The sequence below is a fragment of the Euphorbia lathyris genome, chromosome 10 (genome assembly GCF_963576675.1).
Source record: "Euphorbia lathyris chromosome 10, ddEupLath1.1, whole genome shotgun sequence".
Taxonomy (NCBI): Eukaryota; Viridiplantae; Streptophyta; class Magnoliopsida; order Malpighiales; family Euphorbiaceae; genus Euphorbia; species Euphorbia lathyris.
Window position 1 is genome coordinate 11,785,128 of NC_088919.1, and position 14,397 is coordinate 11,799,524.

The 14,397-nt window shown below is 30.9% G+C and overlaps 1 non-coding gene across 1 annotated transcript; it reads right to left on the reverse strand.

Moving 5' to 3' along the window:
* Positions 1-13,905: 13,905 nt before the first annotated feature.
* LOC136210099 (small nucleolar RNA R71) lies at positions 13,906-14,011 on the reverse strand. The gene has a single exon (XR_010677806.1). It is a non-coding gene; the product is annotated as a small nucleolar RNA R71 (small nucleolar RNA).
* Positions 14,012-14,397: the final 386 nt, after the last annotated feature.

Genomic DNA, 14,397 nt, shown 5'->3' on the forward strand with positions numbered 1-14,397 from the left:
ATGTTTTTTGTTTTCAAGACATAGAATAATTATTGAGATTTTGTTTTTAGCAAATTAAGATCTAAATTGTTAAAAATCATCCTTATAAATAATAATGATTATTATCATGTATCCGGATTTAATATTAATCAAATACAACTTTTATCTTAACAATAATAGGGATAAGTTACAAATTCAGCTCCATGGTTATTAGGAGAAAACGGATTTACAAAACAGTACAATACAACCTTAAACCTAACATTTATCTATATGGGTTTCAGTGAAAAACTATAAACATCTCACGTTTTAATGATTCTAATTTTAATGGATTGAGTTTCTTGATTTTTTTATTTTAACACATTAGAGCTTTAATCATTTATTTGTTGTTTGCGAACATCTAATTCAATTAAAAAAGTTATTTATTTCATCTATTTTTAGTTCAAAATAAAGTTTTATACGTTTTTTATAAATAAAAAAATAAAAACTATTTTTAAACTATTGAAAATATAAATTTGTAATGCAATTAAAATAACACTCTATCACGAAGTTTTTAATGTTGAAAAATTTGGAAAAATTACAAAAAAAAAACAAAATAGGTTTATGGGTTTAGGATCAATTTATGCTCCACGTATAAAATAGCATTAATATAGGTTTAATGTTTAAAAAATGGTACCAATTTAGGCATCGATAACTTCTGATTTCTCTTTTCACATACAATTGACAGAATTTAATAAATTAATATGAATGACGTGTCACGTTACGTTATCGAGACCAAAATTAATACTATTTTTTAAACATTAAATCTATAATAAGATTATTTTTAATTTTATAGGTGAAGTCTAAATTGATAATAATACCTTATCAATTTGGATTATCATATTATATATATAATATAATTAAATGCAGAGAATTTAATAATCATATATCAAATGTTTTACTTGTATTACACGCTGATAGTAATTCTATAAATACATTTTGATATCAAAGGTTGGTTTGAGTGGTTAAAGGTTTCAAGCCGCTTAAGCTAGTTCTCGAGTTCGAGTCTCAATGTACCTTATCCCTAATTTGTATTCAAGTTACTCCATCCAATAGAAAAGTTACCGTTCAAGTTAATTTGTATTCAAATTACTCCATACGAAAAAACAGAAATCCAAATGAAGAGTAATACATGTATATTCGGCCAAAGCTTGAAATAGTATGTGATATGGACCAAAAGACAATTTTTCCATCAAGATTAAATTGGAAAAGATACTCAAATGTCCCTATTTCAAGTGAAACAGGTACATCATCTTTTTGGCTATAAATAGTCAAGCCGTATCACTCAAATATCAAGGAAGAAATTACAAACGTTTAGAAGAAAGAATACTCCATTTGTGTGAAAGTTTATATTGTATTCTTACATCCATTTTTTCCTTCCCAGTGAGTTTGAAAGAAGTGAGTGATTAGAAATTCAAATATCCTTCTATCATTTGTAAAAAGATCAAGCGTGTAGTTTGAGTCTTTGGTTCTCACTAGATCATTTGAAAAGTACAGGTTCTTAGGCACCGTAACTTTAGAATTGTAAGTTTCTCAATTAAGCTTGTAGAAAAATTAAGGGATGAGTTTCTCAAACACTCGATAAGTTTTGAGAGAAGTGAATATCAAGGAAATATTTACTTGGGCATCTTTTAGGTTATAAAATCTCCGCAAGTTTGATTCTTGCCCGATAAAAGAATCACAGAGAAAAATCTCGAAAGGTTCTCTCGGGGACAGGATGTAGACCGTAGTTGTCGAACCTGTATAAATCGTCGTGAGCCTAAGCTTCTATATCCCTACTCTTTTAATTATTATCTATTTATTTATCTACAAATATTTAGTTGTGATCACTTTTATGTTTGCTCAAAATATTTTTAAACAAAAAGACAATATTAAATATCTTTCACTAAATATATTTAATTTGCACAATCATTTAATTCCATAAAAATATTCAAGTGTGCAAATTAATTATATTGAGCATAAATTTTATCGAGTGAGGAAATAGCAACGACCTGAAAAGAAACATTGAAAGAGGAGTGGAGAAACACTCACTTGTCTTCTCAAATTTTTATCGTCTTCAATAATGTTAGAATAATGGTTTGTTATAAGCCTTTTATTTTATCCTACATAGGACATTTTTAAATGAGTATTAGATATATTAATTTTAGTAACCGACTCTTTATTATGGTAACAATTTTGTATTAAAACTAATTATAAATTGTGTAACCAACTAATTATTATAGTAACAGTTTTGTGTTTTTAGCGGGTTTAAAGTATGCATTTAATTTCCTATCTATAAATAAGTTTTATAATTTTTCTTTTTTAGTAGAGAAGAAAAAATTTTCTTTCTATTTCTTTCTTTGCGTTTTCTTCTGGATTTATCAATATAATATAATGGCGCAACTATAATCAACTCCGTGTTCAAATTGTGGAGTGAATTGTTAGAATCATCTAATTTTTTGGCCCTTGTTTGGCCTTTTATAAGTTCTACCATTGCCATGTTTAGAATACTTGATGCAGTGTCGACACGATATTTAGACCTTTTCTTAAGGTTTCTTCAAAGGTTGCGGTTTGTTGTGCTTCTCCAAGTTGAATAGTTGCACATTCTGATCAAATCTGATTGACTTCTTCACATGAACATTGTTTTCTAAGTTTTTTTGATATGGAAATTGGATGTTCTTGCCAAAAAGGTTTCAATACTGAACTCGAATATTCTCTTTAGAGTTATTATGATGTTGCAATTAGATTTGGATTCCTTTTCCTTTAAATTGTCTTTCTTCCTTTCAGATAATGAAGCTTTCTCTTCCACCGCCAATTTCTTTATTTCTTCCCTTGTCCAATATAACAAGTTCTTTCTAGTAATTTTAAGTTCCATCTAAGAAAGTTTCCATGTGGTTTTTCAGATCATCCAAAGCAGCATTAGTTTCACCATTCTTAGTTTTGCCTTTCTTCTACCTGACTACCTTTTGTGATCCACTTGTTTGGTTTAAATCAATTTGTATACTTTCTCCTCTCTTTCCTCTCACATCTTTTCCTTTTTCAATTTGTTCTGAAAGAGCAAGGTCAATAACGCCCTTCATCATTGATCATGTTGTTTCAGAATAAATTAGAAAAGGAAATGTTGTAAGAGGGAACAGAGGAATAAGTATACAGATTGATTTAAACCAAGCAAGTGGATCACGGAAGGTAGTTAGACAGAAGAAAGGCGAAACTAAGAATGGTGAAACTAATGCTGCTTTGGATGATCTGAAAAACTACATCAACACTTTCTTAGATGAACTTAAAGTCACTAGAAAGAACTTGTTATATTGGATGAGGGAAGTAATAAAGAAATTGGCGATAGAAGAGAAAGCTTTGTTGTCCGAATGGAATTGTGAAGAAAAGAATTAGAATATAAGATACCGTCGTTTTAAGTCATTAACGACTATATTTATTGTTTGTTGACGGTATTTATCCCATCATATATTGAATTTCTTACTATTGCACTGGTTTTCACGTCAGAATGATATTTGTTTTTCACTTTATTTTATTGTTTAGGGACGAAACAATTCTTTGTATCACACGAGGCAACGTTATTCAAGGTAACTAACAATTAGAATTGTAAAATGAAATTAATACCAAATTAATTAATGAAATGTAAGTAATTAATTACTTGTTTAATGAAAAATTAATGAAGGGTTAAAAAGATCAAGAATTTTGGTTTTCTTCTGTTAGATCATATTTTCCATTTTGTTCCCATTGTTCAATATATTTTTCCACTTGCAATGAATATTGGTGTGTTAACTTAATTATTTAATGTTGAATACATCACGGGCCTCTTGAAATTTAAACGCATCTCGTTAGTTGGATAAATTGCATTGATTGTCAGTGACGTTTGATGTCAGTTTTAAAAAGGTTACTGAAATTCATTTTGTTTCAATAAAGTTGCTTTTTATTTTAATATAAATTTTAAAAATCAATTCAGATAGAAAAAATCACTGAAATAGTGAAGTGGCAACCACGTTGGAAGAAACTCTAATATGTATAACATGACATGACAACCACATGTATATCACATTATATCTAAAAAAATATATATATTTTATCATGTGATTGTATTTCTTTACTGTCATGTCATACATAAAAGTCAAATATTTTCAATGTATGCCAATATTCATGTGATTTTTTTTTTTGTCTGAAGTGACTCAAATGATTTTATTGAAATAAAAATGAAAGATAATGAAACTTGATAATCTTTTTGAAACTAACTCCAAACTTCAATGACCATTGGTGCAATTAACAGTCTCATGATCCTGTGGAACTTGATTGAAAACCTGAAAACTGGAATTGTTACAATAATCTATTAATAGCGTGAACTTTTTTTTAAAGAGATACATATTTTAACTTATCCAATTCTCTCATTGCTCTGATATGTGGATTTAGATAGAATTATGGAATTAAGGGTGAAAATGGTCTCTGAAATTGACAATCAAGATCAATTCAGCGCAAATTGAATTTAGGTATCAACTCAGTTCTTAAGTTGGTAAATTTTGACAAATTGACCCGAATATAATCAGTTTTAATGAATTAATGGTCAAAATGACCCTTAAAGATGGAATGTATGACCAATTTATCTCAAATCGAACTATATGTATCAATTTAGTCTGTTAAATATTGCCAACTTTAAGGCTAAATTGATACATAAATTTCGATTTGAGCTTAAATTGAACGCGCCTGCTAACTTTAGGTGGTTATTAACATTGGGTTAACCTTCTTGATTGGATGGATTCTTGTTAAAATAATTAAACCACAACCTCATCTAAAGGGTTTTGTTGTTGCCATGGCTTCAGTAGGTATTAGAGGTGATAAAAATACACACGATCTGATTATACAATACGAAATCGGCACGTAATTTTAGTGTTTGGGTTTAACTTAGTAGGTAATGTATCACTTTGGGTTGACACGAAACTCACATGTAAATTTTTGGATTGGGTTAGGATTGATATGCTAACCCGAAAATGATACGAATATTTAAACATATTATTATATTCTCTCGTGTTTTTATATCACTTTATTAATAAAGATAATAAAAGTATAATTGTTACTTGCAAATATGATTCGAACCTCCTAAATTGTTATAAACACATTACAGGCCCCCCCCTAACATGATATTAGCGGACTTTTCGCTGATTAGTGTTAACATACTAATTTAAAAGGGACATAACGCATTTAAAAATAAAGAAAGCAAAAGCGATTCCCGTAGTAGCGGCGAGCGAAATGGGAGCAGCCTAAACCGTGAAAACGGGGTTGTGGGAGAGCAATACAAGCGTCGTGCTGCTAGGCGAAGCGGTGGAGTGCTGCACCCTAGATGGTGAAAGTCCAGTAGCCGAAAGCATTACTAGCTTAGGTGAGAGAGAAAAGTCGATTGCGGGTGAAGCCTTAGGCGACAAGTAGCTTGCTTCCAAGCCGGCCCGGCCGCGAGCAACAGCATATGGAAAACAAAGAAAAAGCCCCGAAGAACGGGCATTCAGCCCGAGAGTGCTTTCTTTCAGCCTATTCCTAATCGTTGGCGCATATCTTCTTATATTTTTAAAAGTTACCGTTAATATATATGCAGGGTAAATTACACTCATGACCACTAAATTTTACTCATTTTAATATTGTGGCTATTGAACTTCAATTCTTAATGGTATGACCACTGATACCGGTGGCCATTAAACTTTAACTAATTCCTCAAAATGACCGGTAACGATCTCAAAATGAAAATATTCAAGAATTAAAGTTGTTCAGAATGACATTTACCATGAAACCATATTTTTTATTTTCCAAAATCACCTTTTTTTGGAACTTGCTCTCTCTACAAAGTCACTCTCTTTCTCCTAACCAAAAAACACATAAATGACCTTAAAACTAAAATTTTCAAGAACTCCTTATAATATCATTAAATCGTCGAATTTTTTTTATTTTGAGACCGTCAACGATCGTTTTGAGACGTTAAGTGGCCACCGGTATTAAAAAGTGCTATGTTCAATGGCCATACTGTTAAGAATTGAAGTTTAGTGGCCACAATGTTAAATGAGTAAAATTTAGTGGCAATGGGTGTAATATACCCTATATATGCATAACAAAATTATATATAATCCAAAAACATGACACAGAATCGACACTAATCCGAACAGGTTAATACGGTTGTGACACGAAAGTTTTTGGATTGGCTTTGGATTTACTCTTTTTAACGTGAACCCAAAAATGATACGACACGAACACGAGTCCAATATGATAATTACTAAGTCTAGCAGGTGTGTTGTTATTTTTCTTCGGATATTCACGCCAGTACGTAGCTTCGCATTTGGATTTTTTTCAATTTTAATGTTTTTTTATATTAGGGAGTTTGGAAAATCTTCTCTTTATCATAGTTTCGACAACCTATAACGAGTCTGGTACCCTTTTTGTGGTGATCGTGAAGCTTGCAAGTTCATCGGACTCTCCTAGGCATCGTTCTCCATGGCGGTAATGCTGCAATTTTGAAGCAAAGTAACTCATTTCAATATATTTTTTAGATGATATCGTGTTAATTACACTAACTTGTGGTCTTTCGACTATCAAAAATAGAAATTTAATCCTTTAATTCTTAATGGGAAAGAGAGCCCTTTATAGGAAGAGTCAGTCTAGAAGCTTCTTTTTAGGAGGCTTCTAATCCAAAAACAAAAATTTATATAAAATTTAAAATTTTATTTGAAATAACTATTCCGATGTCGTCCAGCGGTTAGGATATCTAGCTTTCACCTAGGGGACCCGGGTTTGATTCCCGGCATCAGAAATGTTTTTTGTTTTCTAAACATAGAATAATTATTGAGATTTTTTTTAAGCAAATTAAGATTTAAATTGTTAAAAATCATCCTTAAATAATAATGATTATTATCTTGTATCCAGATTTAATATTAATGAAATCCAATATAGAAAACAACTTTTATCTTAACAATAATAGGGATAAGTTACAAATTCAGCTCTATGGCTATGAGGAGAAAGCTGATTTACAAAATAGTACAACCTTAAACCTAACATTTATCTGTATGGGTTTTAGTGAAATACCGTAAACAACATCTCACGTTTTAATGATTCTAATTTTGACGGATTGAGTTACTTGAATTTTTTGAAGCCAAACTTATATTAAATTGATACCAAATTCATATCATTACAAACAATAGGCCAAATTGATGAGTCAATCCTCAATAATCACCATTGGTTCAGACAAATCTATTGCCTACTCTACAAGAGAATGTGCAACCCTATTGCCTTCCCTAGGAATGTAACTAAACGAACAGCTACCAAATATCGAAGCCCATGCCAGAACATCTTCATATAGGAACAACAGATGAGCATGCGAGAACTCCTGTGACTTTAATGCCTTCACACCACCTATGAATTTGATTCCACAATAATATTATTAAAACAACAATCCCTTGCAATCATTAATCCCTCGTATATAGCCTAAAGTTCCGCCTCTTCCACAGAGCCACTAACACCAGTTGGAATCTCTACAGATGCCATAATTTCTCCTGCTGAATTCCTAGCTATTACACCCGCCCTGCATTCCAAACCATTATTCCCAAATCAAGCATCACAATTTATCTTTACCACACCACTCGGAGGCGGCATCCAAGATTTTGTAGGCTTTTGAACTGCATTTAACGGATCAGACGACTGCACTCTTGGATGTGCTCCTTCGCAAGGTAAATGAGAATATTCAAATAAAGAGGTTTTCGCCTTTGTCACCAGAATATCTACCTCAAATCACCTGTGTTCGTGGCGAATCAGGTTCCGACGAAACCATAGCCACCAAAGCACCACAACAACCCATTGTACCTGTTAATTATTCAGAAATTTCTGGCAAATCTCCAGCCATTCAGAAACATTTCCAGCCAATACTTTATCCACATGAATTGGCAAGTCCACCAATTTCCATACTCGTTTGGCAGTTGAGCAATGAAGGAATACATGATTTAACGTCTCTAGTGCAACATGACATACCTGACATAGCGCATCCCGTCCAATCCCAGACCTATGCAACTCCGTCAAACACGGCAGAATTCCTCTTATTAATTTCCAGCAAAAATGTAGGATTTTCAGGGGTAATTTGATCCGCCATAAATTCGTAAAGCTCATATTATTTGGTTCAGATTGTTCAGGTTTATCAATAGACACTTTCCGCTCCTCCTCAGCAAGTCGGTAAGCACTTTTAACAGTAAATAGCCCATTCCTATCTGGGTGCCAGTAAATTGCATCAGCAGGTTTTCTAAAACTAAGGCGAATCTTCCGGACTTCCATCACGTCAGACGGGATAAATAATTGATCAATTTTCTGTACATCCCATTGGCCAGTGTCATTGTCAATTAATTCAGCCGCCAACTCAGGCTTAAGGGAAACACATGCAAGTGCAGGTTTTTTAAGATTTAAGCTTGGTACCCAATTATCAGACCATATATTTATATTAGCACAGTTCCCCACTCGCCATATCATACCCCTCTTTATTATTCGCCCAGCCTCCCAAACCCCACGCCAGAAAAAACATAGGCTAGTACAGCTTTGCACAGAAAGAAAACCAGACTTCCAATAATATTTTGCTAGTAGGATTCGTGCACAAAGAGAGTGAGGAGACTGAATAAGCCTCCAGCATTACTTTTCAATTAAGGCTAAATTAAAAGACCTCAACCACCTAAAACCTAAACCACCCTGAGCTTTTGTCTGACAAGTTGCCTCCCATACCAACCAATGCATCGGTTTTCGTCCCTACTTGCCTCCCCACCAAAAACGACTGATTAAACTCTGAATCTCAACATAGAACGATTTCGGGAGCAGGAAGCATGACATCACATATTGAGGAATGGTATAGCTTTAATTATTTATATGTTGTTTGTGAACATCTAATTCAATTAAAGAAAGTTATTTATTTCATCTATTTTTAAGTTCAAAATAAAATTTACTACCTTTTTTATAAATAAATAAAATAGCACTATTGAAAATATAAATTTGTAATGCAATTAAAATAGCCATCTATTCTTCAAAAAAAAAAAAGCCCTCTATCAACCAGTTTTTAATGTTGAAAAATTGGAAAAATTACAAAAAAAAAAAAAAAAAAAAGAAAAATAATAAGATACCGAAATAAACCTATGGTTTTGGAATCAATTTATACTCCACATATAAAATAACATTAATATAGATTTAACGTTTAAAAATTGTACCAATTTAGGCCTCGATAACGGAACGTGAGTTAAGTTCCTATTTCTCTTTTCAGATATAATTAACAGAACTTAACGGAGTAATATAAATGATGTGTCACGTTCCGTTATCGAAACCTAAATCGATACTATTTTTTAAAAGTTAAGTCTATATTAATGTTGTTCTTAATTTTACACGTAAAGCCTTAATTGATACTTCAGATACCTTATCAACAAAAAGTCATGTAGTTTTAGATGCATTAATTTGGATTATCATATCATATATATAAGGGTATTCTATGGTTATTTTGTTTAAAAGAAAGTAAACATACGTTGTTTTAATATCCAATAGTGATTGGACATGTGTCAATAAAAAATAATGCTAATTAAAATTAATAAAAAAAAGAACTTGCTATAGCAGGTAATATTTAATTATGGAAATTTTAAAGATTATTAATTATAAGGTAAATAATTGATTAGTCTATATATTTAGCCTAATCACTATTTATTCATCATATGTTAATAATACACTATTTAGTCCTTAATTTTAGTTCAATTCAACAGTTTAGTCCATTATAAAAGGACTAATCTGTTCAATAATTTAAATATTTAAGTGACAAAATTGTTGATCAAAATAAAAATTAAGAACTAAACAGTATATTATTAAAATACGAGAACTAAACAATATGTTATGTAAAAACATAGGGACTGATAAATTATTTACCCTATAATTAATTTGTTAAAATTTATATTTCAAACCTAATATTGTGAATTTTTCTCCTAAAGTAACAAGGTCATGTAAATTTAGTCAAATTTTAGGTAAATTATGTCTAAAAATAAAAGATTTACGTAAAGTTCAAATGTTTTAAAACTCTATTTTTCATAAGGTTTCTGGATTTTTTTCTTATACAATAACAAGATTACGTAAATTTAGTCAAACTTTACGTAAATTATGTCTAAAAATAAAAAATTTACATAAATTTCAAAGGTTTTACGTAAGACCCTATTTTCCATAAAGTTTGTGGATTTTAACTCCTAAAATAATAAAGTTACGTAAATTTAGTCAAACTTTATGTAAATAATGTCTAAAAATAAAATATTTATGTAAAATTAAAAGATTTTACGTAAAACTATATATTTCACAAGGTTTGTGGATTTTTCTTCTAAAATAAGTTACATAAATTTAGTCAAACTTTACGTAAATTATGTCTAAAAATAAAAGATTTATGTAAAGTTCAAAGGTTTTACATAAAACTATATTTTCGACAAGGTTTGTGGATTTCATCTCCTAAAATAACAAGGTTACGAAAATTTAGTCCAACTTTACGTAAATTATATCTAAAAATAAAAAATTTACATAAAGTTCAAAGGTTTCACGTAAAACTCTATTTTCCACAAGGTTTGTGGATTTTATCTCTAAAAATAACAAGGTTACGTAAATTTAGTCCAACTTTACGTAAAATATGTCTAAAAATAAAAGATTTACGCAAAGTTCAAAAGTTTTACGTAAAACTCTATTTTTCACAAGGTTTATAAATTTTTTCTTCAAAAATAACAAGATTACGCGAATTTAGTCCAACTTTACATAAATTATATCTAAAAATAAAAAAGATTTACGTAAAGTTCAAAAGTTTTACAGAAAACTGTATTTTCCACAAGGTTTGTGGATTTTATCTCATAAAATAACAAGGTTACATAAATTTAGTCAAACTTTACGTAAATTATATCTAAAAATAAAAGATTTGTATAAAGTTCAAAGGTTTTACATAAAACTGTATTTTCCACAAGGTTTATGGATTTTATCTCCTAAAATAACAAGGTTATGTAAATTTAGTGTAACTTTATGTAAATTATGTCTAAAAATAACAGAGTTACGTAAAGTTCAAAGGTTTTACGTAAAACTCTATTTTTCACAAGGTTTGTGGATTTTTTTTTCTGAAATAACAAGGTTACGTAAATATAGTCAAACTTTACATAAATTATGTCTAAAAATAAAAGATTTACATAAATTTCAAAGGTTTTATGTAAAACTCTATTGTTGTATCTGAATAGTCTCCTAAAACCTTCTCTTTTGGCCTAAGATAAGAAGTATAGCAATGATACGCCCAAAATATACCTAAATTAGCATGCATAAATGTATTAAAATTCATAAAAAAATATATATTAATTATTTATTTTGGAAAGATTTCACGTTGATATTTATTGTTGGGTAAAGTTCAAATAAAACCCATGTGGTTTCACTAATTTTCAGATAAAGGACTGTGGTTTACTTTTTGTCAAAACGAGGACTGAGGTTTTCAACTTTAGCAAAATAAGGAATTTTTCGATTGATACTATTAAAATCACCCTTAACAACTTCAAAAATGACATATTTTAAGAACTACTAATATTCTAAGCAACTTTAATTCTTCAACTTTTTTATTTCGAGATTATTTAGATGATGTTTGGTAAAGAGAGAGAAAGTTAATGTTTAGAGAGAGAAAGTTTCAAAAAAGATGATTTTCTAAAATCGAAAATGTAGTTCCATAGAAAATATGACATTGAACAACTTTAATTCTTGAAAATTTTCATTTTCAGGTCGTTAAAGATAGTTTTAATAGCATTATTAAAAGTGTGAAACCTCTGTCCTCGTTTTGACAAAAAGTAAACCACAGTCCTTTATCTGAAAATTAGTAAAATCATAGGGGTTTTATTTGAACTTTCCCTTTTATTGTTTGTATGCAAGGTATTAATTATTTGGAAAAATCCAAATATGAACAAAAATGGAATAGAAATGAGTGAGAAATCAAGCTTTTGCGAATATCACATGAGAGAATCAGAAATCACGCCAGAGAATTCAGCACACAACCAAGGAAGAAAAGAAAAAGTTGTTGTTACGACTGAGATTCTCAAACTCTCGATCGCGACACGCTAAGGGGCGGCCTGAAACACGCGTCTTCCTTCCTCCCTTCCTCTTCCCTAAATCATGTACACGATTCTTCAATCTCTAAAGTGACAGCGAAGGTGTTTATGCATATTTAACATGTTTATTTCTCCAAGCGACACGTCCTTTCATCTGGATAGAGGCAATCCTTTACCAACAAACACGTCTCTTCAAGCACACCCTTTGGATAATTATAAATAGAAGAAGAATTCTGTAAAAAATGTGGTTCAGTTGTTGGTTGTTTTTAGTTACACAAATTAATCAATTGTGACTAAGTACAAATAGTTAGAGATACAAGATACCAATTTTATTATTTACATTAGAGTTTACTCAAGTCGAGTTTATACTCTGTAGATCACCGAGAGGTGCTATTTCGAGGATTCAGTGAGAAGAACCAGTGTTGGGGGCGACCCACACTCTGACAAACCTACGAAGTTGAGTAAAGGATTGACAACCCGGAACTCTTCCTAGTCAAATGTCATTCAAACTTCTTATTCTCTGTTAACTTGATATGTTTCAACTCAAACTAATGAATATCTTTTAATTCAATTCTATCTTTACTGTTGTTTCATTTTAAGTTTGATCTAGCGATATTCTTTAAGTAGTTCTAACGGGTATTTCATGCAAAGTATTTATAAAAGATCTTGGTATTTTTCATGCTAACTTGTTGGGCACTTAAGCAAATTCGGATTTATATTTGATCATTATGAGAGATCGATTAATCGGATATAAATACTGAATTTGATTAAGGTAATCAATCAAGGGCGAGAGGAAAGGTTGATTACAGTTCAATGCTTTTAAATTGAGTAAATCGATAATTTGTTATATCTTTCTAAACAAATCAAAGTTATAAGTTGTGTTTTTGCTTTGTATAAATAAACCTTGAAATGAACTTTAATCTAAATATAATTTCTATAAATTGTAATATCAACTATAACCAAAATTAGAATTAGAAACCTTTTAAAACCATTTAACGATTTTTCTATTAACCTCGAGAAAATGAATTTAATCAGAATAGTAATTTTATTATCAAAACGTTCCCTATGAGATCGATATCTTTTTATTACTACGAGCGTAACCATGCACTTGTGGAAATCGCGCAACAAGTTTTTGGCGCCGTTGCCGGGGAACGCCAATTTGATTTTAAAAATTATTTTTTTTATTTTATTTCGAATCTTGGTTTATAGATACTTATATTATATATTATATATACTTACATAATTTTTCAATTTTTGTTTTGAAGGTAGTTTCAGTTCGTGCACGTAATTTATGTTCATGTGTAGTACTAGAAGTTCGGGCATTCAACCGGAATCACTTAATCTAGAAATTGAGAAGACACTAAAGAAAAATAAGAAAATTAAAAAGAAGATGAATAAAGAGACACAAAATCAAGAGCCACAAGTAGTAGAAATGGTTGGAGAACACCCTAGACTTATGGATTATGCTACACCAGGAGTTAACAGAGCTACCAATAGTGTAGTCAGACCCCAAATTAATGCAAACCAATTTGAGATAAAACCAACATTATTGAATATGGTACAAAACAGTGTTACTCTCTATGGATTGCCTAACGAAAATCCAAACGTTTATTTGACTAACTTTCTTGAGATTTGTGACACCTTTAAGATAACAAACGTTTCTGCCGAGGCAACCAAACTTCGCCTTTTTCCTTTCAATTGAAAGACAAGGCTAAGGTTTGGTTGAATTCTATGCCGGCCGGAACAATTCAAACTTGGAACCAATTAGCCCAAGCATTTTTATCCAAATATTTTCCCTGAGCCAAAACAGCTAAGATCATTAAAGAAATTACATCATTTACACAAAATGAAAATAAAACCTTGTATGAAGCATGGGAACGCTTCAAAGAACTTCAACGTTTATGCCAACACCATCATTTACCCGGTAAACTTTTAATGCAAACCTTTTACAATGGTATTAATCTTACCACAAGAGGTTCACTAGATGCTATGTCGGAGGGTTTATTTATGAAAAAGACATCTGCTAAAGCAAAAGAACTTTCAGAGGAAATGGCTATAAAGAGTATTATATGGCCCGCAGAGCGTGCACGGACATCGGTTACTCCAAAACCATAGTCCTCAACTTCATCATCTGTTAAAGGTATAATTAATCTTGACCCTACAGCGATGCTACAAGCACAATTTTCTGCACTTTCGCATAAAATAGATAAGCTTGTGACACCGTGTGATGTTAACGGAAACCCCATCCAAAATGAAATTGATTATAGTGGTGCGGATGAGGTTGAACAAGTAAATTTTGTCCAAG